Here is a 27,391-nt window from a genome sequence, read left to right as displayed (position 1 = left end):
CCTCCATCTTGTCATTTTGGAAGTTAAAAAAAAAAGCAAAATAAAGATTTAAAAACTTTTAAAAAATAACGAAGCTAGATGTGTTTTGGTCTGCTTGTTAAGAGAAGCTTGATAGAAGAAAGAAAAAAAGAAAATATTAAAAATTAAAAAATAATAATAAGGGGCGCCTAGGTGGGTCAGTCGGTTGAGCGACTGCCTTCGGCTCAGGTCATGATCCCAGGGTCCTGGGATCGAGCCCCATGTCGGGCTCCCTGCTCATCGGGGAGTCTGCTTCTCCCGCTCCCTCTGCCTCTCTGCCTACTTGTGTTCTCTCTCTCTGTCAGATAAATAAATAAAATCTTAAAAAAAAAATTAAAAAAATAAAAAGAATTGGTCTTTCTGTATCCAAAAAAACCAAAACCAAAACCAACCAACCAACCAACCAAAAAAACCCAAGGGAAACTAGATCCTGTTTCCCCTAGAGCTGAAACTTTGGAGCACTCTATGATCAGTAGACTTGGTGCTGGCAGGAGATTTGTTCTGGTCTTCTGGGGGAGAGGCCTGTTGCTCTGATTCTCCTGTGGACTTGCCCTAGTGGAGATGCACCTGCAGTACTTAGGGGGTTGGGGCTTGGTGTAGCGGCTCTGTTCTCCCCTTGGTGACACTGTTTAGCTCACTGGGGTCGTTCAGTGCTGGTGGGAGAGGGGTGAAAATGGCTTCTATCTGCTTTCTTGTCCCTGGATTAGGAAAGTCAGGCCCACCACTCTTCAGGAAGCCCTCATAGATGCTCAAATAACCACCCCTCCTTTATCCTTGGCTTCTGTCAGATCACCACCTTCACTCTGTCCTTGACTGAGCTGTCCGCCTGCCAGGCGGTATAGCACTCCTGTGTTTTAGCTCAAGCATGGCTGTTTCAGAACCCCATATTTCAGGGACCCCCACAGGGCAGCCCTGTGCTGATCCTTTGAGGGAGGGTCTTGCTGCACTATGGCTGGTGCCAGCTTGTCCCAGAATACAGTTGCGCCACTGTGCAGCCTTTTGGAGTTTATGATAAATCACAACACGCAGCCAGTGTCAAGGTTTGCTGCCCTCAGCTGGTGTCTTTATTCCAATACTGGTGAACAGGGCAGCTCAGTTGTGCTTGTAGGGTCCTTTGCTCAGTGAGAGGCCATATCATCTCTACCAAATGCACTCCAAGCAGGGGAACCACTTCTCCCTGTGTGACCCAGGGGATTCTCAGACTGTGCTGCCCACTACTGGGGCTCCACCCATCTTCCCCACTGGAGCACTGGGGCATACGACCCTGACTATGACGCTGACCTCCAAAACTTAAGACTCCGCGCTCCACTGTTTATAAAAAAACTGGCGGTATTGAAACCCTCTCCTTTTTCCCAGTCAGTGGTTTTGAGGAACAGTTTTCTTGTGCAGTCCCCTGAATGTGTTTTCATTCCCCCCCGCCCACCACTCTTTCTCCTTCTCGTTCTCTCTGGGTACTCCCTGTGAGATCAGAGCTCCCTCCCCTAAGTAGCACCCATGGCTCTTTTCTCCCAGGAATCAACTCTGCAGTTCCTACCTTCCACGGGTTGTCTGTTCTCTTTGTAGACGTGCAGCTTTGCCCTCTAAGACTTCTGATCGAATTCAGAAGCAAGAATTTCTGTGGACCATTTCATTTAGCCCTTGCTAATGACTTACATTTGTCCATATATGTCAAAGAAAGGGAGATCATCTTTTAATAGTTTGCTGAAGAAATGAGATACTTCATAAAACACTTTTGTGGCTGACCTTTTCACAAGTGAAATAGGATCTACAAATTGCCTCATTTTTATGAGAATATGTACAGTATTGCTATACAGTGTAGTCCTTAGAAGCTTATAGTTTTAGGAAATAAGACAGGCAGGCAAATTTTTCTTTTTAAACTTCTATGACAAATTATAGGCTAGTTGTTTGGTATAATGGGGAGAAGAGGTCACCCTTGGTCTCAACTTGTCCAACCATAGCATTGGTGTGTTAGAGGACATATACCATGCACAGTCCTGACGTGTGCAAGCTCAGCAAGTTTTATTAGGTCAAGTAAAGGAGTTGGGCTCTAAGATGATGTTTGAATCAGCAAGTGATACAGTAGATGTGAGAGGTGATCACGAGGTTAAAGAGTTATAAATAATAGTATTTGTTAAAAATGCGGTTTCTTTAAAATAAAAGGTACAAAATAACTCATGTAGCAGTATCTTTTGAAAAAAACTCTTTTCACGTGGCTCCATCTTTGTGAAGGATGCCTGTGTTTTTCAAAATTAAAATTGTATTTGTGGTATACAGTATCCTTACTGCATCAGGGTTCCTGTATCAAAAACACTTAAAATTTTTCATTATGCTGATTAAACATTAATATTCAATTCAGAAAACCAGGAGAAATGGAAATGTTGGTCCTCCTGATATCCTCTGGGATGTAGATGGATTGAAAATATTTCTAGAAAGAGGCTGTTCGTGGTAAGGGAGGATGTCATTTGGCTATAAGGCCTTCTTTTAGGAGAGAGGAGGTATTTTGTGGGGACACAATATGAGGAGGAGATTTTTCACAGGGAAGTTGTATTCTGAAAAAGTAAGCACCATTTACATGAGAAGGAGATTGGAGAAAGGTCAACTTTTTCCCCTTAGTTTTCCTTTTCTTCCCCATTTTCACTTTTAATCCTCATTTAGCCAAATTTTTACTTGTTCATCAGACATTTGTTTGTGTGCCTTATGAGTTAGCTGTGTAGTAATTTTTTACATATCAATTTATTTATGGTCAGTTTTTTGGAAAGAGAGATATTTGAGATAACTGCCTTTTTAAAATCAGCAGTAAATTTTCTTTTCTTCTCTGTTATAGGTGCTAACAAAACATGAGGAAAGGTTCTTTTTCAGTACTTTTAGTAGAACACTCATTTATTTTTATTATCCTATTATCCCTATCTCTCCTGTTATCCTATCATCCTATCTGTCCTGATTGAATTTCTTATTTTTTCTTTTGTTTATAATGACCATGGATCTTGGTTCTCATCTTTGATTCTCTGTCATGAATGCTTATATCCCATTTAGAGCTTCTTTATAGAAGATTCTAAAGGTATAAAAACTGGATTCTCTTATTTGATTTGCCCCCTTCTCAGCATTTGACTACTTCTGCATCTAAATGTTTAGTACTTTTTATCATTTACATCAAAGTGTATTCAATGAGCTGATGGCCACATCCTTGATTTCCCAAATCAGGGTCAGAAATATAGTTACTAAGTTATATTGTTTTCCTTAGACATTCAGATGGTTATATCCATTGGGATACTGAACTTCATGACATCTTAACTTCATCCATTTAGAACAGCTAATATACCGTGGAGCTTCATTACTACATTGGCTTGCTCTAATCCATTGAGACCATCTGTTCAGGCAGTGGGGTATAGCAGCCAGCACAGAGTGTATGGAGTAGTAGTTTGAATGTTTACTCTTCCACTTCCTCACTGACATTGGCTAGATTATTTCTAGCATGAATTCACAGTCAGTAAGGTAGGGATGATGTTACCTGCCTGGTAAGGTGGTTGTGAAAATTAACCATCTAGGTAAAAAAGCTTGCATTCTGTCTGGTATAATATATAGATAATAAATGGTAGCGACTGTTACTATTACTTAACTATTTGTGAGCATTTTCTGTTTAAACTCAGATAATAGTACTAATAGCCAAGGTAATTTACATGGTTGTTTCAAATTAGGATTAGTGACACTTTCAAAGCTTTTGTTAAAATATGTTATGGTCTTTATTTTTCTCTTGTTTCTAATTTCTTGTTTCTTGTTTCTAACTACAAAAAAAACATCAGGCTGGCCTTCCGTGATTTGTTCTAAATAAACACATGATGCTTCTTGTTTAAGATTTTGTCACCTTCTAGAATTTTTCAGTAGCACAGTGTGTAGTACAACATTGTTTTACTAAAAATTGATGTTAGATTAATGGGACAGTGTTGAAATTAGATAATTAAGCTTCTTTTCTTTTTTTGAAGATGTTGCTATTATTGTTCCCTTTGTGGTTGGTTTAGTATTTTCATCATATAGCTCTCTGAAACTCTCTATAGCAAGCATGATTGAAGCATGATTTTTCTACCAGAAAGTGAATAGCCTAAAATGATTAGTATATCACCATTTACAAGTTCAAAATTCTGCGTATTCATCCTTCTTTCAGCTACATACCTTATCCTTCTCGATTTTTTTTTTAAAAGATTTTATTTACTTATTTGGGAGAGTGACAGAGCATGAATGGAGGGGAGGGGCAATGGGAGAGGGACAAGCAGATTCCCCACTGAGCACTGAGCATGACGCAGGGCTCAATCCCAAGACCCCGAGATCATGACCTGACTCGAATTCAGACACTTAACCAACTGAACCACCCAGGTGCCCCATCCTTCTGGATTTTTAAAAGATTCTGTCACTACCTTAGTAGTGCTCTGTTCTGTGTAACTTGATTTTAATGTGATGTATATTTTATTGATGACTTTCAAAATAATTATCATGCACTATTGAATATTTAATCATTAAGTTATAAAAATGATAACTTAAAATCTGATTTTACATACTCAATAAATTCCTATGAGTAGAAAATTCTCTGTGGTTTTCTATTTATAATTAATATACCAAGTAAAACTAATTAGAAGTATCTGAAGCCCCTAGCAAAACCTGTAATTAGACATATGATTCATAATTAACGGACTCTTTTCATTCTTACCTTTTCCTCTGTTAGAATTAATTATTTGTGTTCTTCCTTAGTGATACCTGTCCAAGACACTGAGTGTAGTTCAGTGATCACTGTTGGTGGCATTCTTAAATTCTTTGGTTTTATAGGAACTTTGTTTTAATCTTCATTTAATAACATAAAAAATACTTGATTCTTATGCTGTGTAAGTGATCACATTGGAGATTTTGGCCCACATTATCAAATTATGCATTTATTTTATCAGAGGCTAAAGGCAAGAAAATAGAAATAGGCAATAGGCAGACTTGTTTACTTTTCCTACCTTGTACTTAAGGACCTAGATTTTTTTGCCAGTCTGATTATTGTTTTTGTATAGTTTTGATGGTATACCCACTGGCCTTGGATCATTGAATAGGATTGGTATTCATTGTTTTGACAAAGAATTAATAGTACATTATAGATCTGCTATAAGTTAGGTAGTATTCTAGGCTTTGGGCATAAAGAGGCAGGGGTAATTATTCAGTATTTAACATTCACTACAACACAGGTACCGACCAATCAAGATGGCCATAGCACTGGATTCAGGGTCTTGAAGGACCCCTCCATCTTTTATACTGTATCGGGCTTTGATGCTTTTGTTGCTGAATTTTGGTGGTGGTGGTAAGCCTGGGCCATGGAGTTCAGGGCAGTGACTTCTTACTAGATATTATTTCAGAAGTATTTTAGTATTTCATCCATTAAGGCTGTGCTAGTGTGTACCAGCTGAATATTAACTCTGCCAAGAGGTGTTCAGTTCTTTGACTGTAAGAGTCAGAGTTAACCCAGTTTGAGAAGTACTTGATGGATATATGTAGAAGGTACGTAGGGAAAGGATTGCACAAACCTTTTTTGGGAAAACCAGTTAGTGAGCAGATACTCACCGTAGTCAGATTGAGGAGGGGGTTCCTACCACGCTGAGGGGAAAATATCATGTGCAAAGACATAGGAGCCTGAGATAGCGTTGAGGATTCAGAGATTAACAAGTAGGAGAGAAGGAAGATGACGATGTTTTTCTCTGACCCTGCTTTTTAAGCTGAATAAATATATATTAAGATCACATTTGTATCTTTGAAATTGCTCCATTTTTGGTAAAGAACTGCTAGACTGCTTAGTTTCTTCTACTATATCTGAAGTATTTTAGGCATTAGGCAAGAAGGGAGAATAGGAATTTGTTATAGTTCAGGGCTGTACTAAACATGGATAGAGCAAGAGTGCAATTAAAACCTCTCTCTCGATTCACTGAGAGGCTTCTAATGAGCAAACACAAATTCAAACAGATTGAGGATGGTAGTTTTTTTAATGACATAAAACTGTTGCCTATGAGGCTTTTTGGCTGGCATTATGTAGCTAATTTTGCTTAATGGCTATGGAGGCCTACAAATTCAGATGTGCAGAAAATGCAGTAAATTACTGGCCTGTCAGATTCCTGTTGCCTGTCATCTTTTATCTCAATAGCAGCTTTTGTTTCCAGACTGTCAGGAGCAAGTATGGGGACCCCTTCAAGGTTGTATTTGTATATGCTTGAATAATTCAATTCAGAGCCGTCTAAATATAGCAAATTGACAACAGTGAAATGATGTATCTTTTTATACTTGTGTAATTTAGGGAATACATGTATGGATCTCTCTTCTAATTTCTGAGAGCTCTTGAAATATGTCAAGTATTTATAGTGGTGTAAGTTCTGCTTTTATTGCCAGAGTTGATGACTCACACCTTTGAAATATAATGAAGTCACATGGACAGCAGAGAAAATACTTTCTCTGTGACTGTTCAACTCAGTGAATGATTTGAAAGCATCCACTGTGTGCCAGGAATTGTGTGGAATACAAAGATGAAAGAAAACTGGCATTTTTCTGGGTATCAAATTATGTGATTTTCTCCTTCAAGCTATGTTTGGCAAAAATAACTGTCTTGATGGGTGTGTGTGTGTGTGTGTGTGTGTGTGTGTGTAGTGTTACAACAAAGGGTGCAGTAAAGGTTTGACTTTTTTTGTGAGCAGTTTGCTTCAAAGATGGTTTTGAAATGTGGTTTAAATTTTTGGATGGCTTCATTTTTACATTTTCAATTAATGTTATTTTCTCTCTACTTTCTGTTACTCTGTATAATTAGAAAGGAGGAGTATTTTAAGTGAAATGTATATTTTATCCCAATATTAATTCAACAAGCATTTAGAGAGCATCTACTAGGCCCTAGGCATGGAGTGAACGGAATAGCAAAGGTTGCTATTCATAGAATAAAATTACTCAGTAAAAAGGAAAACAAAATAATGAAAAAGTAGTAACTCCAGCCCTTTTGGTGTGGTTAATTTTATGAAAATAAAATTCAGATTCAGCCTTAAATGCACAGAATTTATATTTGGTTTTACAGAGTTTTGCTGTTGTTCACAAAAGTTATCTGAAAACTTAAGCAAGGCATGGACTGTCTCCTTTGAGTACTGATTACCTTAACCAGCATATTTCCATCTATGGATTCTGGTAACCTATTCCATATCATGGGTGGCCCAGCTACCTTAGCATCAAAGGACATTCTTTGCTGTTAATTAGCTAGAGGCAAATCTAGGGAAACAAAAAGACGGTGAGAATCCTTTCCATCACACATTGTCCCTTTTGTACCTTTATTAATTCTGCTTCCTGGAATATCACCTTGTCCTCTCTCTGTCCTTTAGTGTCTTTTTTTTTTTTTTTTTTGAGTTTGGAATCTTGTGGACATTCATCTATCTAGCTGCCAGAAGTTAGGCGTTTCTAGATGTAGGCTTTGTTTTATTTTATAGGATTTGATCTCCTAGGCAGCTCTCTTATTATATTCACAATTCCCCACATTGCCTAGTTTTAAGGTACTTGCAAATGTAAAACCATTGCTGTAGGATAGGTATTTAGCTTTTACAATTTAAATTTACATCCAATTTCTTATATAAGCAAGTGCTTGCTCCCTGCACCATTATGATCTTGCTCTGTGGTCTAAATTTTTTTTTTTTAATTGTGGTAAAATATATGTAACATAGAATTTACCATCTTAGACATTTTAAAGTGCACAGATCATTGGGGTTATGTGGTAATCACAATGTTGTGCAACCAATCTCAAAAACTTTTTTTAATGTCTATTAACATCTTATTCAGAGGTTTTCCCAAAGGCTCAACGTGAACATTTCCCTCAGAGGTTACATTTTACCAGAAATTTCCAGTTACAACTTCGGGGATATTTATCTTTTACATTTTTGTGTGTGTATCTGAACTGTGTTTCTTATTGGCTTGTCTTTCTGAAGGTGTCATGTTTGTTGAATTGGGCATAATGGATGGTAGGAATTTGCATTAGTAGAGAAGGGAGGAGCTGCCCACAGGGGAGAAACTGCATAAACCTAGGTCTTCAGGACCAAAATAACAAGATACTTTTTCAGGAATGTTATGTAGATTCATTTGCTTATTTTGCTTACATGAATAGAGTAGAAGGAGATGAAGCTGAGAAAGTAGGAAATGACCCTTGATGCTGAGCTAGTCAAATATGAAGATTATCTGTGTCTCACTTTGGTCAATTGATTATTCTCAGGTAGGAGGGGCTCAGTGGAGAGTTGGAGGAGAGTGCACTTACTCTTACTGGACCTTTCTTTTATTCTCAAATTACCCCAATAAGGGAAAGGGGCCAGTGTTGTGATAGGATGTAAAGCACATTGAATTCAGGAGACAGTAGACCTGGAAGATTGTCATTTCTGGGCTTTAAGTTACCTTCTTTGTAACATGATGGGGAGGAAAGATGGTCTTAGGTGCCTTCCAGTTCTAATATACTGTGACACCGTGGCACACTTTAAGTCTCTGGGTTAGAACCACCACTAAGACCGGTTTCACCCATTTATGAATTGTTTAGTTCAGAGGGCAGCAAACTTTTTCTGTAAAGGGCGAGATAGTAAATATTTTAAGTTTTGTGACTACCGTCTCTGTTGCATTTTATTTTCTGTTTTTTCACAACTTTTTAAAAATGTAAAAGCCATTCTTTTTTTTTTAATTTTTTATTGTTATGTTAATCCCCATACATTACATCATTAGTTTTTGATGTAGTGTTCCATGATTCATTGTTTGTGCATAACACCCAGTGCTCCATGCAGAACGTACCCTCTTTAATACCCATCACCAGGCTAACCCATCCTCCCCCCTCCCCTCTAGAACCCTCAGTTTGTTTTTCAGAGTCCATCATCTCTCATGGTTCGTCTCCCCCTCTGATTTCTCCCCCTTCATTCTTCCCCTCCTGCTATCTTCTTTTTTCTTTTTCTTAACATATATTGCATTATTTGTTTCATAGGTACAGATCTGAGATTCAACAGTCTTGCACAATTCACAGCGTGTAAAAGCCATTCTTAGCTCAAGGGCCAGACAAAAACAGGCATGGGCTGGATTTGGTCTCCAGGCTGTAGGTTGACCCTTAATTTAGTTGACTGGGGGCAGTTATTACTTAAGATTTCTAGAATTTAGAAATCAAGACCAGCTTGGTGATAGTGTTTTCCATCTATTTTTATGGACTTCTTATATGTTATATTTTCTAAGGGTCAGGAAGGTAGTATGTATTAAGAATTCTTCTTTCTTTTTCTTTCTTTTTTTTTTTAAAGATTTTATTTATTTGACAGAGACATACCGAGAGAGGGAACACAAGCAGGGGGAGTGGGAGAGGGAGAAGCAGGCTTCCTGTGGAGCAGGGAGCCCGATGCGGGGCTCGATCCCAGGACCCTGGGACCATGACCTGAGCCGAAGGCAGACACTTAATGACTGAGCCACCCAGGCGCCCCTCTTTCTTTTTCTTACAGTCTAAATAATCTTGTGGTTCAGATTATATCCTTTATTTCTTTTTCTTTTTTTCCACCGTGCAATATTTATTTAAATTGCAAACTTTTCAGCACAGAGGAAGTCACCAGATCTGTCATCGCATGGGGTACAACACAAACTATGTCCTTTATTTCTAAGTGCCTTGAAAACTCTACAATATCTTAGATATTTTACTCATCTTTATTGTCTGTATTCTGATTAACACGCATATATTTCCTGTGTTATATCCTTAATGTCTAAGGCTATTTTACTCATATTTACTAGCTATTCTCTGATAAACACACATTGTTCTAGTACTCTTAATGGTTATTAGTATAAATAATGTAATTTATTTGTATCTTATTTTAAACTATGAACAGTTTAATGCATTTTAGATACAACATATAAGTTCAAACATCAGACCTGAGAAAGCAACATATTATACAATTGTAACTAAACATAGTGATTTAGTCTCTGTGCCGGTTGCTTGAAAATCATTTCTGGATTAGACTCTCCTATATGTTCTTTTTTTTTTTTTAAGATTTTATTTATTTATTTGAGAGAGAGAGAATGAGAGAGAACGAGTACATGAGAGGGGGGAGGGTCAGAGGGAGAAGCAGACTCCCTGCCGAGCAGGGAGCCCGATGTGGGACTCGATCCAGGGACTCCAGGATCACGACCTGAGCCGAAGGCAGTCGCTTAACCAGCTGAGCCACCCAGGCGCCCTCCTATATGTTCTTGCAAGTGTTTATCTCAGATCTTTTTATCATGAGAAGTTAGTGCATTTTTTTATTTTTATTTTTGATTTGATTTGATTTTTTAGGGAGGTAGAGGGAGAGAGAGAGAATCTTAAGCAGGCTCCATGTGCAGCATGGAACCTGATGTGGGGCTTGATCTCATGACCCTGAGATCATGACCTGAGCCAAAATCAAGAATCAGATGCTTAACTGATTGAACCACCCAGAGGCCCCTAGTTTTTTATTTTTAACTCCAGTCCCCACTGTCTTGAACTGCCATGCGTATTGCTAAAACAAGTATTTTCTGTGTTATATCCTTTCTTGTTAAATAAAACTTGTTAGTTATATGCCTCGGTTGTTTTTATTTGACTAACCTAATACTTTTTGGTCTTCTCTTTGCTTAATGCTTTGTCTTCATTGTCACATTTATTTGTGTTTCACTTATATTTTTCTACAATTTCTTAGTTGAAGTTTTAGACACTTTAGCCATTTTTATAGTTGTGAAAAACCTTTAATCCCTTAAGTAAATGCTCAAAATTCATAAAATTTTTAATGATGCATATAATGATGCATATGATATAAACACCTTCATATAATTCAGAATGTATTAATTCAAAACACCGGATACATGTTTATGTTGTAGATGATACATGTTCAGTAGTAGAAATTTTAAGCTTATTTTCAGAAAGATTGGGTCAACAAATAATCACTAATGTAAATAGTTCTTAAAAGTAATCGTGACCTACCTGTTATTTGCCAATGTAAGGATTATTAAAAAACAGTGTGGTTTGTAGATTGTTGGTGCTTTTACTGGCTACAGTGACCACTTGAAAGCAGATCTAGCTGAACCATGGGGAAACAGACCCAGTGCAGAAGCATACCTCTGCTATGTAAGATGCTGTTTGGACATGGAGGCATGCAATAAATACTGAAAGAATAAATTAATGATATCTCAGACTCATTCTAGGATCAAGCTCTGGTTCTCAATAAAATACTATTAAACATAAAGTTTCTTTAAGCCTCTTGCAGTCAATTCTTTCACATGACCTTCAGCTCCTGTAACAACTGATCTGCTTTCTGTCACTATAGATTATACATATACAGAAAAATTGAGCAGACAGTACATAGAGTTCCCATGTATGCCCCTCACAGTTTCCCCTATAAGTCCTTAAGCATTTTTGATATTTAATTTTAATGATTTCTTATTCTGATTTATTAACTAATCATTTGGACATTTAGTTTGTTATTTCCATTTCTTTTTTCTTTTTTTTTTTTTAAGATTTTATTTATTTGAGAGAGAGAGAATGAGAGACAGAGAGCATGAGAGAAAGGAGGGTCAGAGGGAGAAGCAGACTCCCCGCCGAGCAGGGAGCCCGATGCGGGACTCGATCCCGGGACTCCAGGATCATGACCTGAGCCGAAGGCAGTTGCTTAACCAACTGAGCCACCCAGGCGCCCCCCCCCCTTTTTTTTTTAAAGATTTTATTTATTTATTTGACAGAGAGAGACACAGCGAGAGAGGGAACACAAGCAGGGGGAGTGGGAGAGAGAGAGAAGCAGGCTTCCCGCGGAGCAGGGAGCCCGATGCGGGGCTCGATCCCAGGACCCTGGGATCATGACCTGAGCCGAAGGCAGACGCTTAACGACTGAGCCACCCAGGCACCCCTGTTATTTCCATTTCTTTGCAGTCATAAATGGGCTATGATCTAGGTCTTTGGATTTTTTATTATTTAGGACAGATTTCTGGAAGAGAAGTTACTAGGTCAGAGGGTTTGAACTTTTTATGGCTCTTGTGTATTGCTTTCCAAAGAGTTTACCAATTTGTACTACCACGAGCAGTGTGCAAAGATGCCCATTGTATTGCATTATTCTATTTTTGTAATATTTACTATATTACATTGTCATTTGTAGCTGTCAGTATAATTTAGAATATGCTGTAGTAACAAAGACTCCCCCAAATCTCATGGTTTAATGCAACAAATTTTATTTTTTACAACAAAGCTCATGTTAATGTCAAACACATATCAGCAGGTGGTATTCTCTCTTTGGAGTTATTTAGTGTATCAGCCTGATCAAAGCTGCTTTGGTTACTTGTTTCCATAATTACTGTAGTGGGTAGGTCTTCCAGTTGTGTACTGGTTCCTAAAGCTTATTCCTGCTGATGTTTCATATCATGTTTACGTACATCTTAGTGACTAAAGCAAGTCATGTAGCCACACCTAAGTTGAAACAAGGGCAGTGAAGTGCAATCCTACTGTGAGTCTGGGAAGGAGAACTGGGAAAGCACTAATGACTAGCATCTTACTTAAAAAACAACTCTAATTTCACTGATAGAAGATGATATCTCATTTTAATTAGATTTTCTTTGCCAATGTAGATAAACATTTTCATAGTTTTTTAGCCAGTTTTATTTAACCTTTCCTTTTACTTAAGCTTTATAAACATATACTGTTGTTTTACTTTTATATTTCCAGATTTTTGAATTCTGTTTTTTTGTTCATTTGTTTGTTTTTGGTGAGAATGGGCAGTCATGATGGTGGGATTATTATAGGGAGTACAGACTTTTAGAAAATGCCTTTTCTTTTGAAACTTGAACTGGTGAAAGAAAAGTATCTTTCTTGGATTGATCTTCCCCTCATTCCCCCCCCCCCATTAGTACAGTATATGTTTTGTTAAGTTTAATTAAAGGCAATAGAGGGACACCTGGGTGGCTCAGTTGGTTAAGCATCTGCCTTCGGCTCAGGTCATGATCCTTGGGTCCTGGGATGAAGTCCCACATCAGGCTCCTTGCTCAGCCTGCTTCTCCCTCTGCCTGCTGCTTCCCCTGCTTGTGCTCTCTCTCTCTATGACAAATAAATAAAATCTTAAAAAAAAAAAAAGGCAATAGAGAGTCTGGCAGAATTAAGATTCTTGACATTCTACAGATCTGTAAAACACAACCTGAACACAAAAATTTAGTGAGTAAATGATCAAGTTAGGGTTCTACTGAAAAAATTAAGTTCCCTACTCAGATTTAGTTATATTGACCATGTCTTCTTCTTTTTCTTTTTCCTCTTCTTCTTCTTCTTTTTTTTTTTTTTTTAAATTCAGGTATCTGCCTGAACTGGAACTTACGCTGTAAACATTTCTTTGTGGATTCATCTAAAAACCTGAGGTGAGATATTTTTTGAATTCTTTTGCCTTATAAAATATATTTTGTAATGAGAAAGAATTATTTTTGAAAAATTTAAGGCAGTGCCAGCTGTCTTTTCCTCTGAGACTTTAATAGGTAAATATTATTTCTTATAAAGCTACATATATAGCATGCTTACTTTTAGTTTGGTAGGACATTTGATTGAAGGAAATGAAGCTGGTTCTAGCGATTATAGTAGTTTTGAGTGAATTTTTCCATTGTAATTCCAAAGGAATTTTTCTTTTATACTCAAAGATAGAGTTCACACTGCTGTTCTGACACACATTTGAGAATGATATTGACATTCTAATCTGATATTCCTGAAGACAGATCCTTAATTTGTTAAGTCATAGATTTCAACAACTGGTAACTATTTTAGTAAGTCAGTTATTAGGAGTTTTCTTCACTCTATTCTCCTGGACTTGATTATTTTCTGTAGTTACCTCTGTTTGGGGGGCTTATAAAATAAGAACATATCCTTTAATATGTTAGTAGTTGGTTTTTATAGAAAGAAAGTTTCCATAATTGCATTTTACTCTAAAGATAGGCTGATAGCCCTTTCTCTTTTCTGACATGTCTGGGCTCAAGTTCTCTTCATCTTTTAATTTTTTAAGCAACCAGTCTGTCATCTGGTCTTTCCACCTCGAATCCAGCTACTCTCTAAGCCATTCTTGTCACAGTCATGAGATTGCTTTTCTAAAAGATGAATGTTGTCATGTCAGTCCAAAACTCAGAATCCTTTAGTGCCTTTACATTGCTTAAAGGATATTTTACAAACTCCTTTACAGAGCAGTAGAATCTCTTTACCCAGTTTTCCATCTCATTAGTGCTCTAGGAATGTTATGAACTAACATTTTTTAAAAAACAGCTTTATTGAGAAATACTTTACATACCTTAAAATTTACCCATTTATTTAAAGTGTACAATTCAATGGCTTTTTAAATTGTAGTTATGGAGTTGTACAGCTGTCATCACAATCTAATTTTAGAATATTTTCATCACTGCAGGGGTTTGGGTGGCTCAGTCAGTTGGGCATCCAGCTCTTGATCTCCGCTTGGGTCTTGATCTCAGGGTGTTGGGTTCAGGCCCCGTGTTGGGATCTGTGCTGGGTGTGGAGCTTACTTAAAAAAAAAAAAAATAGAATAGTTTCATCACTGCAAAGTGATTTTGGCATGTGTTAGCAGTTACCACTCATTCCTCCCTCCACTCAGTTCCTGTCAGGTACTAATCTACTTTCTGTTTCTATAGATCTGCCTATTCTGGATATTTCATATAAATGAAATTGTATAATATGCAGTCTTTTGTGACTTATTTTTTCTACTTAGCATAAAGTTTTCAAGGTTTATCCATGTTTTTGCATCATCAGTACTTTGTTCCTTTTCATGACTGAATAACATTCCATTTTGAGTGTCAGGTCAGGTGACCTGGCGATAGAGAGACCTGAACTTTCAGGTGTCAGTGTAGCTAATTAAAAACAGTGATCCAGCATAAAAGTAACAGTTGAACCTTTATTCACTTACTAAGATAGTATAAGCAAGAGGTTAAACCTCAGAAAGTGCAGTTGTCCCACTCAGGTGGATCAGTACAGAAGTGGGAGGTGAATCGTTTCACTGCAGTTTTATGGACCCAGGTCTGGTTCAAAAGTGAGGTAGAAGGGCTTGGGATCAAAAAGCACCGAGTCAGAGTAGATAAAAAGTATCTTCAGTATTTCCTCCCTGATGAGAGGGCCTCAGCAGAGGTGCATGAGGAAAGTCCTCAGCTCAAGGCCACAGATAGACTTCTGAATGAGGTCTAGGGCCTGGGCTAGGAATGTAATATGCTTAAGAACATGCTCAGCCAGGGGAGCCTGAGTTCCTGACTACAGCTCTCTTCAGAGACTGCAGTGTACTGGCTGTGTACCCAGTCTGAGGTGGGTAGGACGGCTTTCCCATGTGAGGCCTGCCAGGTAAAGTCTTTGTAATTGCTAATAGTCAGGCTGGAAGATTACACACAGAGATTTTAAGTTTTTGGTCAGGAGCCAGACTCTTCAATACACACACACACACACACACACACACCCATATTTTGCTTATCCATTCATCAGTTGGTGGACATTTGGGTTGTTTCTGCATTCCTCCCCCCCCCCCCATTTTGGTTATTCTAAGCTTTTTGCTATGAACTTGTGTGTGTAAGTTTTTGTGTGCATATGGTTTCATGTCTTTTAGGTGTATACCTAAAAGTGTAATTTGCTGGGTCATTTGGTAGCTCCATGTTTAACAATTTGTGGAACTGCCAAATGGTTTTCCAAAGAGACCGTATCATTTTACATTTCCACCAGCAATGTGTGGGGATTCCAGGTTTTCCATATCCTCACCTACATTTGTTACTTTTTTTTTTTTTTAAGTTATAGCCATTCTAGTGAATGGGAAGTTGTATTTCATTGTGGTTTTGATTTCTATTTCCCTAGTGAGTAATGATGTTGAATATCTTTTCATGTGCTTATTGGCCACTTATATATCTTTTTTGGAGAAATGTCTATTTGAATCCTTTGCCCATTTAAAAATTATATTACTTACCCTTTTATTGTAAGAGTTTTTTAGGTATTCTGGATACAAGTCACTTATAAAATACATGATTTACAAATATTTTCTCCCAAACTGTGAGTTGTCTTTTTACTTTCTTGATACTGTCTTTGAAGCATAAATTGTTTTTAATTTTATCTATTTTTCTTTTGTTGTTTGTGCTTTGGGTGTTATATCTAAGAAACCTTGCCTGACTCAAATTCATGAAGATTTACTCATATCTTCTTCTAAGTATGAGCTCTTAAATTTAGGTCTGTGATTCATTCTTGAGTTAACTTTTTTGGGGGGGTGGTGGAGGGAGAGGGAGAGAGAGAGAATCCCAAGCAGACTCCATGCCCAGCATGAAGCCTGATGTAGAGCTCAGTCTCATGACCTGATACCATGACCTGAGCTGAAGTCGAGTCAGATGCTTAACCAACTGAGACACCCAGGTGCCCCTTTTTTGAGTTAATTTTTGTGTATGGTTTTAGGTAGAGGTTCAGCTTCATGCTTTTGCATTTAGATATCCAGTTGTCACAGACCATTGAATTATCTTGGCACCCTCGAAGAATATCAGTTGACCATAAATGTAGGGTTTTGTTTCTGGACTTTCAGTTCTATTCCAATAATTTATACATCTGTCCTTATGCCAGGAAGTTTTGAAATCATAAAATGTGAGTTCTCCAACTTTGTGCTTCCTATTCAAGATTGTTTTGGCTCTTCTGGATCCCTTGCATTTCCATATGAATTTTAGGATCAGCTTGTCAGTTTCTACCAAGAAAATCCAGCTGGGATTTTGATGGGGATTGTGTTGAATTTGTATTATGAATCTGTAAATCAGGTTGGAGATTTTATAATAGTATATTCTCCAATCTGTGAACATGGAGGTCTTTCCATTTATTTATGTGTTCTTTAATTTCTTTCAATGATGTTTTATAGTTTTTAGTGTATGTCTCCTACTTTTGCTAAATTCGTTCTTAAGCCCTTTATTTTTTGGATACTATTGTAAATGAAATTGTTTTCTTTCATTTTTGGATTGTTCATTACTAGTGTATGGAAATATAATTGATTTTTGTATCATGCAAACTCACGGAACTATTAGTTCAATTAGTAGTTCTAAGTTGTTAATATATTAGTGAGAATTTTTTATATATAAAATTATGTCATCTATAAATAGTGATAGTTTCATTTCTTCCTTTCCAATCTGGATGCCTTTTATGTCTTTTTCTTACCTAAGCATCCTAGCTAAAACCTTCATTACAATGTTAAATAGAAGTGATGCGAATAGACATCCTTGTCTTGTTCCTGATCTTAGGGGGAAAGCTCTCAGTCTTTCAGCACTACCTGTGGGTTTTTTTTATAACTGTCCTTTATCAGGTTGAGGAAATTTCCTTTTATTCCTAGTTTGTTGACTGTTTTTGCCATGAAGGAGTTAACATTTATTGAGACTTCCATGTATGCCAGGCCCTATGCTCAGTGCTTTATATATAGTATCTAATTTTCATTATAGTCCTGTGAGATAGAGACAGTTATTTTATCTTCATTCAGCTGGTAAGTGGTAGAATCAGATTGCTGTTTTCAAAACTTGTGTGCTCAACTATATCCATTAAATTCCCTGTACAAACTATGTTGATTTATACATGTGCTTTGTCCATGTTGGTTTCCTCCTCCTCAGAATGCATGCTCCCTCTCTTTCCCCATTACAAACCTACCATAGTACTTTGTACCTGTCACTATCATAGTACTTTTTCCCTGTGTTGTGATTGTTTGCATGTATTTCTCTCATTTGAGAATCTGTGCTTGAAGTCGGGGACTTTGTCATATTTATTTTTGAATTTCCAGTACGTAGTAGAGAGACAGGAAAGAGATAAGTCACAGAAGCCAAGGGATTAGAGTTTCAGGAGGGTGGAAGCAGCCAGCAGTGTCAGGTACTGCAGAGAGATGAAGTAAAATAAGGGTCACAAAATGCCTATAGGTTTCATCTTTTAGTGATTTCAGCAAGAGTATTTTTTTTAGTAGCAGTGGGGACTGAAGCAAGATTGTGGTAGGTTGATCAGTGAATGGGAGATGAAGAGACTGCCTCAAGTAGAGACTGTCCCCACTGTTGTGAGAGTTTAACTGTGAAGGGGAAGAATGAGTTTAGGGTCCTACATAGAAGGGAATGTAAGGTATTTTTTTTTAAAGGGGAGGGGCTTGAACGTGCATATATACAGAGGTGGTAGGAGAAAGGACAAGTTAAGAGCAAGCTTGTGGAAGTAGAGAGAGGACTAAAAGAGGGAATAGGCTTTCCTGTAGAGACAGGAGATTGCCTCAGAACACAAGATTTGCCTGGAGTGGCCTCTTTCTTCTGAGGGAAGGAAGTACCCATGGATGTAGTCAGAGGTAAATATGTGGGTGTGAATTAGGAAATATAGGGAGTTCCCTCATTTCTCTGGAGTAGAAAACAAAGTTGTTGGCTTTGGGTTATTGTGGTTGTTGATGTTCTGCAAGTAGGCAACAGGGGTGAGATGTGGAGTTTGAGGGTAGTGATGAAAGTTTAGAATATCTGCTGTAAGGCATGGGAGAGATTGCTTACCAGAAACATAAATGTTGTTTGAGGGCCTCTTTCTCCTCTGTCTTCATGGAAATTACCAAAACAAGTATATGGTCAGAAATAATCCAGATGGTACAAAAGGATTTACAGTGAAAAGTAAGTCTTCCCTTCACTTTTGATCCCCTGTTGCTATTTTCAGAAGGAAGCACCGTTTACAGTTTATTTACTTTCAGATTGTTTTTGCAGATATAAATATATATGGAATTTATTTTAATCCATGAGAACTTACTGTTTTACTTCTTGCTTTTTCTTTCCTTTTTTTTTTTTTTTTAAGATTTTATTTATTTATTTGACAGAGAGAGACAAAGCAAGAGAAGGAACACAAGCAGGGGGAGTGGGAGAGGGAGAAGCAGGCCTCTCGCTGAGCAGGGAGCCCGATGTGGGGCTCGATCCCAAGACCCTGGGATCATGACCTGAGCCGAAGGCAGACACCTAACGACTGAGCCACCTAACGACTGTGCCCCTACTTCTTGCTTTTTCAGTGTACTTCTGTATCTTGTAGATCTTTCCATATACTTAGATCTACTTCATTCATGTTTACAGCTGCAGGATATTTTGTATATGAATATTGTATCAATTATGTAACCTGCATTTCAATGGCTTACAGTGTTTACTCCCATAAAAGTCATGTTGAATGAATAAATTCTACCTTTAAAAAGTAGAAAATCATTATAATACCTTAATTCTTTGCCTTATTTTGGATTTATTCTGTACATACACACATTGAACAAGCTGATAATATGTATATACCAAAACTGAGTTGTCTTTAAAATATAAAGATATCTTAAATATTCAGGGGCACCTGGGGTGGCTCAGTTGTTAAGCGTCTGCCTTCGGCTCAGGTCATGATCCCAGGGTCCTGGGATCGAGCACCACACCGGGCCCCCTGCTCAGCGGGAAGCCTGCTTCTCCCTCTCCCACTCCCCCTGCTGTGTTCCCTCTCTCACTGTGTCTCTCTCTGTCAAATAAATAAATAAAATCTTTAAAAAAAAAAAAGATATGTTAAATATTCAAAAGTGATACCCTTACTTATCATGGTCAATTTATTTCTGGGATTGAGTGATAAGTATCTTGTTTTTAGGCGTTTGCTGTTTTATACACTGATGTGAGAAACATTCCTGTATGTTCCTCTTGTACATGTGGGAGAGATTCTCCTGTACATATACCTATGAATGGAATTGCTGGGTCATAGGGTAGTAAATCATAAATTTAAAGAGATAATACAAAATTTATTTCCAGAGTGATTGGAAATAAATCACTATCACCATTGTATAAGAGATCCTGTTTTATAGTCTCTTCAATAGAGTTTTCAGACTTTTAAATTTTGCTAGTTAAATGATCTAAAATAAAATAGTATTTAATTGTGATCTTAAAAAACTAAAAATTGAGGTATAATTTTCAATTTTATGATAAAATGCATAGATCTTCTACAGTTTAATGAGTTTTGACAAATGCATTTACCTATGTAATCCACACCCGTATAACATGTAAAACATTTTTATCACTCTTTAAGTTCCTTAAGGCTTCTTCCTTGACATTCTGTCCTCTCACTAGAGCAAACCACTTTTCTGATTTCTGTCACTTTATTTTTTTTTAAAGAAAATCATCTGGGGGCGCCTGGGGGGCTCAGCCGTTAAGCGTCTGCCTTCAGCTCAGGTCATGATCCCGGGGTCCTGGGATCGAGCCCCGCATCGGGCTCTCTCCTCAGCGGGAAGCCTGCTTCTCCCTCTCCCACTCCTCCTGCTTGTGTTCCCTCTCTCGCTGTCAATTAAATAAATAAAATTAAAAAAAAATTAATTGGTTCTCATCTTACCAACTTCTTTCTTACCATTTTCTTTTTTAATTTTTTAAAAAGTTGTAAAAAATACCACAAATTTATTATCTTAACCATTTTTAAGTATACAGTTCAGTGGTATTAAGCACTTTAAGAATGTTGTGCATTGGTTACCATCATCCATCCCCATAACTTTTTTCATCTTGTAAAATAAACTCTATGTGCAATAAACAATAAATCCCCATTTTCCTCTTCCCCCAGTCCCTGGCAACTACCAGAACTACTTTCTGTCTTTATGATGATTTTCACCTCTCTCAGTACCTCATGTGAGTTGAATCATACAGTATTTGTCTTTTGTAACTGGCTTTTTCATTTAGCGTCATGTCCTCAAGTTTCATCCATGTTGTAGTGAATGGCACAATATTCTTCCTTTTTGAGGTTGAATGATATTCCATTGTACGTATATGCCACATTTTCCTTATGCATTCATCTGTCAATGGATACTTGGTTGCTACCATGTTTTAGCTACTGGGAAAAATGCTTCTGTGAACAAGGGGTACAAATATCTCTTTGAGACCCTGCTTTCATTCTTTTGGATATGTACCCAGAAGTGAAATTGCTGGATCATATAGTAATTCTATTTTTAATTTTTGAGGAACTACCATGCTGTTTTAAATAGCAGTGGTACTTGTAACATTCCCCCAACAGTGCACAGGTCCAATTTCTCCACATCCTAATCAGCACTTGTTGTTTTTCTGGTGTGTGTGTGTGTGTGTGAGTTTGTGTGTTTTAATACTAGCCATCCGACTGGATATGAGGTGGTATCTCATTGTAGTTTTGATATGCATTTCCCTAGTGATCAGTGATGTTGAGCATCTTTTCATGTGCTTACTGGCCATTCATATATCTTCTTGGAGAAATATCTATTCAAGTCCTTTGCCCATTTTTGAATTGGTTGGTTTTGTTATTGTTGAGTTTTAGGAGTTCTATTTTCTGGATATTAATCCCTTATCAGATATATGATTTGCAACTATTTTCTCCTATGTTGTGGCCGCTTTTTTTACTCTGTGGATAGTGTCTTTTGATGTGCAAGGTTTAAAAATTTTCGTGGGGTCCAGTTTGTCTTTACTTTTGTTACCTGTGCTTTTAGTATTATATCCAAGAAATCACTGCCAAATCCAATGTCATAAAGCTTCTGTCCTATGTTTTCTTCTAAGAGCTTTATTGTTTTAGGTCTTACATTTAGATATTTGATCCATTTTGAATTAAGTTTTGTACGTGTTGTTAGGTAACGGTCCAGCATGTGGATACCCAGTTTTCCCAGCACCGCTGTTGAAAAGACTTTCTTGTTCTCATTTATTACTTTGATAACTTTGTCAGAAATCAGTTGGCTATTATGTGTATGTCTATTTCTGAGCTTTGTCTTCTGTTTTATTGACATTTTTTCTCTTTGCTGATACTATGCTATATCGATTATAGTAGTTTAATAGTAAGTTTTGAAGTGAAATGGTGGAAGTTCTCCAATTTTGTTCTTCTGAAGATTTGTTTTGACTCTTCTGGGTCCTTTGTATATTCATACACGGTTTAGAATCCACTTCTCCATAGGGATTTTAGGGCTAGCTTTTCATTTTTTACAAAAACATCCGTAGATTTTACTTGACACCGTGTTCACTCCACAGATCAATTTGGAGAGAATAGACATCTTAATATTGTAAACATGATATCTTTCTCCATTTATTTAGATCATCTGTAATTTCTCAAGAGCCATAATTTTTATTTTCTTTTTCAGTGTACAAATTTTGCACTTTGATTTTTTAATGCTATTATGACTATTATGACATTTTAAAAGTATTTCATTTCCACTGTTCATTACTAGTATGTAGAAATATAATTGAATTGTGTATATTGGCCTTTGTTAGTTCTAGTAGCTTTGTGGGGGTTTTTTGTTTTTTTTGGTTTGTTTATTTTGATTCTCTAGGCTTTGTTATGTAATTATGATGTGTATGTAAGTAAAGACAGTTTTACTTCTTCCTATCAACCTGTAATTCTTTTCCTTGCCTCATTTTACTGACTAGAACCTCCAGTAGAGTATTGAATAGAAGTTGTGAGAGCAGATGTCCTTGGTTTGTTCCTGAATTTAGGAAGAAAGTTTTCAGACTTTTACCATGAAGTTGTTATCCTCAGGTTGAAGAGCCCTTTCTATTCTTCATTTGCTGAAAGGTTTTTTTTTTTTTCTTTTAATCATAAATGGATGATACTGGATTCTGATTGTGGTGTTAAAATGATTTTTTTTAAAGGATTTTTAAAAAGGGGTTATAATCATGACTCATACAGATATAAAATGAACACTTGTCAAATGTTTAACTCACTAGTTAATGAGGAAACTGGTAAGATGTTAAAATCAGTTCAAAGGCAAATTTGAAGAGTCACTCATTTGTATGCAGTAAAGGAATGCTGAAATGAATTTTTCAAATGGATGCAAAAACTGATCTATCCATTGGGCAATTAAACTTGTAATCCACTGGACACAACTAATTAGCTCTTTTAAGCTCAAGAATAGTTCACATTATTATCAGTTTTCTACAGTTTTTAAATTTAAAAATTGCCTAAAGGCAATGAAAGGGAGAGGTAATGAATGTCTGAGCTAGAGAGAAATGTAGGTAGTCTGTTCTTTTTTGGTCTATTTTCAAAGCTGCTTACTGTTTTTTACTGACAAAGAGTTTTGCTTTGAATTTCTATGATCTCCAGTGATGTTGAACATTGTTCATACATTTATTGGTTATATGCATATGTTCTGATGTCAAATGCCTCTTCAGTCTCTCTTGTCCATTTTTCTGGCCATGTTTTGGGTGTGTGTGTTATTGCTTTATATATTCTTGATAATAATGCATAATAAGTTGGGTGTATCGTGAATACTTTCTCCTATTTTATAATTTGTATTTTCACTTCCTTTAAGGTATTTTTTGAACAGTTCTTAGTAATCTTAGTACAAACTTCCCTTGTCTTGTTTAAGAAATCTTTCCTTATCCTGAGGTTAAAAGATACTCATTTTTTCTACTAAGGTTTTTTAAGTTTTTGACATTTAAGGCCTTGATCCATCTGGTGTGATGGATTTTCATATGGTATGATGTTAGGATCAAACTTCACCTTTTTTTTTTTTAAACATAGATATAATGGCTAAATGTTTGTGTCTCCCCAGACTTTTTTTTTTTTTTTGAAAGATTTTATTTATTTATTTGACACAGAGAGACAGCGAGAGAGGGAACACAAGCAGGGGGAGTGGGAGAGGGAGAAGCAGGCTTCCCGCGGAGCAGGGAGCCCGATGGAGGCTCGATCCCAGGACCCTGGGATCATGACCTGAGCCGAAGGCAGATGCTTAACTGACTGAGCCACTCAGGCGCCCCTCCCCAGACTTTCTATGTTGAAGCCCCAGTGTGTTGGTATTTGGGATGGGGCCTTTGGGAAGTAATTAGCGTTAGACGAAGTTGTGAAGGTGGGGCCCTGGTCTGATGGAAACAGTGCCTTGATAAAAAGAGATGTTAGAGAACATGCTCTTTTTCTCTCCTCTCTCTGTGAGGACACAGCCAGAAGGTGGCCACCTGCAAGCCAGAAAGAGAGCTCTCACCAGAACCTGACCGTGCCGGCACCCTCATCTCAGACTTCTAGCCTCTAGAACTGTGAGAAAATATTTCTGTTGTGTAAGCCACCCAGTTTATGGCATTTTGTTATGGCAGCTTGAATACTTGATATTTTCCTTTGTCAGATACTGCTTATGTGGGGAGGATTAGGTTTTGTTTTGTTTTTTTTTTAAGATTTTATTTATTTATTTGAGAGAGAGAGACTGAGAGAGAGAGAGCATGAGAGGGGGGAGGGTCGGGAGGGTCAGAGGGAGAAGCAGACTCCCTGCCAAGCAGGGAGCCTGATGTGGGACTCGATCCAGGGACTCCAGGATCATGACCTGAGCCGAAGGCAACCACTCAACCAACTGAGCCACCCAGGCGCCCGGATTAGGTTTAATATTAGTCCCAGTGATGTCAGGGGCAGGAGTTGGAGAGCCCCAGGCACTGCAGAGCTTGAATCAGTCATTCCTCACCCCATACCATATAACTTTAGGTCACTTCTTTACCTGTTTCTCTTGAGGAAGAAGTTGCCTTTAGGACAAGGCACTGCTGTGATTACTGGTGCTCAGGCCAAGGGCTTGTGTTACAGGAGAAGGTGATGGAAAGAAACAGCCAGGGAACGTTATTTTCCTGAGGATCTGAGGTCTGAGTAATGCATATATGGGGCCAGGTTGTGTGCACGTAGGTGCTGGGGCACAAGAAAAGCAAAAACCAGAACTCAGTAGTTCTTTTTCTGTTTTGTTATCCCGCAGCCTTGGTGAGCTGCCTCGTGCCGCAGGCCATAGCCACCATTCCACACATACCAGTTGGAAAGGGGTCCTTGTGCCCCCAGGTGTTTCTCATCGTTCTTTCCAGTTTTTCTGTGTACCTTCCCCAAGGGCCGATCTCCTGAGATGGGGTCAGTAGTGTTGCTAATTCAGCATCTTGGCAGGAATTGGAGCCAGCAGAAATTTTTTCTTAGCTTTCTTAGACTTCCTTTACATAGTTACAGATGACTTTAATCTGACAAAAAAAAATGAGTTTGTTCAAGATTCCTCAGTCATCTGCAAGACTTCTTCTATGCTGTGTCCGAAGCCTTCCACAGAGACTGTGTAGAGGGAGGCTGGCTGTAGCAAAGAGTCCCACAGAATCTTTTTGATCATCCAGTGGTGTTTCACTGAATGTTCACCCAGCCCTGGTTGCCTTTTTGGATAGGTGGACCCAAAAGTTCCTTTAGGTGGGGTGACTTACTTCTAAGAGGGTCTCTGACTTAAAGTGGGTCTCCTTCTGCTTAGTAATGTTACTTTAAATTCTAATAACAGTTATTCTTGCTCAAAACAACCCATGAATTTTTAAGTATTATATTGCATCTTTCATGTAAATTTTGTATTCTGCTTATAATGAATATGTTGATATTAAAATCTTTTGTTAAGTTACTTACATCAAATAAACTTGCTCCTCCAAGAGAATGTATTACATTTATTCTGTTGTTTTGCTTACTGCCTGCTGTATCTCCACCCCCACAAAAGAATTAGTCTGCCATACAATACTACCTTTCATGATAAACCCCAGTGTTGTACTTATTTTTCTTTTTATCCCTGTGATTCCAGAGAAGAGGCAGGACCTGTTTCTCACTTAATTTTGACATAGGAAGGCTGGTCCGAGGTCCCAGAGGGGGTCTCGCAGGACCAGCCAAGAAGGTCCTTGGCTTAGTGCAGGGTAGAAATCAAACGCGAGCCAGGAGGAAGTGAGAGCAGAGTTTGTTGAATAGCATAAGTGATAGAGTACAGCAGATGGAGGTTCTGGGAGCCTCAGGAAAGGAAAAGGGAGTCTCCTCACTGCTTGGGGTTAGGGGTTTATATTGGAAAGGGGTCAATGGTACATGTTCCTTCAGGAATCCAGGGTAGGGTCTGATCAAAAGTAGTGTCAGGTGAACAGTAGGTGTTATTCCATAAATCACCGAAGGTAAGGGAGTATTAGCACCAGCGTCAACTGAGGTTTGAAGCCATTGTCCTGACACATGCTCGTGATCTCTTCTTAGATGTTATCAGGTGTATGGGGCCTAGGACAGAACTCAGAGAATGGTTAACTTTCTTGCTTCCCCCTTGGAGTGGGATCATAGCTGCTTTGGTTTACTCAGATGCAAGATGAGATATAGAGCATGAGTAAATGGGGCCAGGTAGAGAAACAGCAGACCGGGAGCCTTTCTAAAACGGAGTCCTTTCAGGTTCTCTATCTCAGTTTTGTTTGCCTAGCCCTGGCATAGGTCCTGCCAGGTTTGCCATAGAATAGGTGTTCCATATTGTTGAATTAAATTAGCACATAGCAAAGTAGTTAGGATTTATAATAGGAGTTGCATTCTAGATAGAAAAGAATGTACTCCTATCCATGGTGGGTCTTATATTTTGACATGGTTAGAATAAATAGTGTGTGGGGGCAGGTAGAATCTATAGAACTTGATGACTCTGCCCCTCCCCCCTCAAATAAATAAATAAACAAATAAAATAGAACTTGTGGGATGGGGGATAGATAGGTTCTTAAAATATTTAGTTTGAGGTTTTTCTGAGATGTTCAAGTGGAGATGTGCAGATTTGTATGCAGTTCTTGGAGAGAGGTGGAGTCTTGAGAGAAATTTTGAGGTTAATAGTTTTTCAGGAGTGGTTGAAGAAGAAATTGCTCAGGATTGAGGACAGAACCCCTGGGCACATCTAGTTTTAGCAGACAAGTACAGGGAAAGGCACTGAGAGAAAGATACTGAGAAGGAGAAACTGAGTGTTAAAGGATTTTATAGCAACACCCTTGGTTTCATCTCTGTCTAGAGACCAGATTTTCCTTTCAGCACCCTGTATTTGATCTCGTCCCCCTTTTTTTGTTTCCAGCATTCTCTGCTGGGAGAGATTGTAGATGAAAAATAGTTTTATTTTTGAATCCAGCAATGGCTGGTTTCTTTATATTTCCTCTGAATCCTGTTTGAAAACAGAAGACTTTCTTTAGCTCATCTCTCCAGCTGCACCTTCTGTTACATGTGTAAAAGAAACCAGTTGACACTTTGGACATTCTGCTTGGAAATTACCTTAGCTAGAAGTAACAGTTCATTGCCAGCATTTTCTGCTTTTTTGACTTATCACAAGCAACAGTTTTGCTAAATTTTCTGCCCCTTCATGATGGTCTTTTTTCCTCCAGCTTCTGATAACGTTTTACTCCCTCTCCTTTAAGGCCTTTCCAGTAGCCTCTTCAGTGCTCATCAGGCTTTTGCTGTGAGATCCTTGTGGCCCTTCCTGTTCGTGTCTACTACCCAATCCCACAGCTGGTGTCACCTGTCTTATGTTCTTATTATGTCAGCACTCCAGTTCCAGGTGCCAGATTCCGTTCTGGAAACTATCACTGTTTAGCAAACCGCCCCACTGTTTAGAACCTGCATCACTTTTCCTAACCAAGCCTGGGAAGTCACTCCTTGTCACTTCAC

The 27,391-nt window shown here is 38.0% G+C and overlaps 1 protein-coding gene across 49 annotated transcripts in view; it reads left to right on the top strand.

Moving 5' to 3' along the window:
• Positions 1-27,391, top strand: part of PEAK1 (pseudopodium enriched atypical kinase 1) — a 320,078-nt gene that overhangs the window by 36,797 nt on the left and 255,890 nt on the right. For 34 of the 49 annotated variants that reach the window (XM_064570116.1, XM_064570114.1, XM_064570105.1 and 31 more), the window contains one exon: positions 13,338-13,401. The exons of 7 other annotated variants lie outside the window; for them this stretch is intronic. The gene's annotated coding sequence lies outside the window, so the exon portion shown is untranslated. Of the gene's footprint in view, positions 1-13,337; positions 13,402-23,903; positions 24,004-27,391 lie in introns of all 49 variants that reach the window. 8 more of the 49 variants (XM_064570111.1, XM_054513391.2, XM_054513396.2 and 5 more) reach the window with 2 other exon arrangements.

The sequence above is a fragment of the Mirounga angustirostris genome, unplaced genomic scaffold (assembly GCF_029215605.1).
Source record: "Mirounga angustirostris isolate CCGP_5_RB_7025 unplaced genomic scaffold, mMirAng1.0.hap1 SCAF_9, whole genome shotgun sequence".
NCBI classification, from domain to species: Eukaryota; Metazoa; Chordata; class Mammalia; order Carnivora; family Phocidae; genus Mirounga; species Mirounga angustirostris.
The sequence above is the reverse complement of the archived record's forward strand: the minus strand, read 5'-3'. Positions and strand labels throughout refer to the sequence as shown.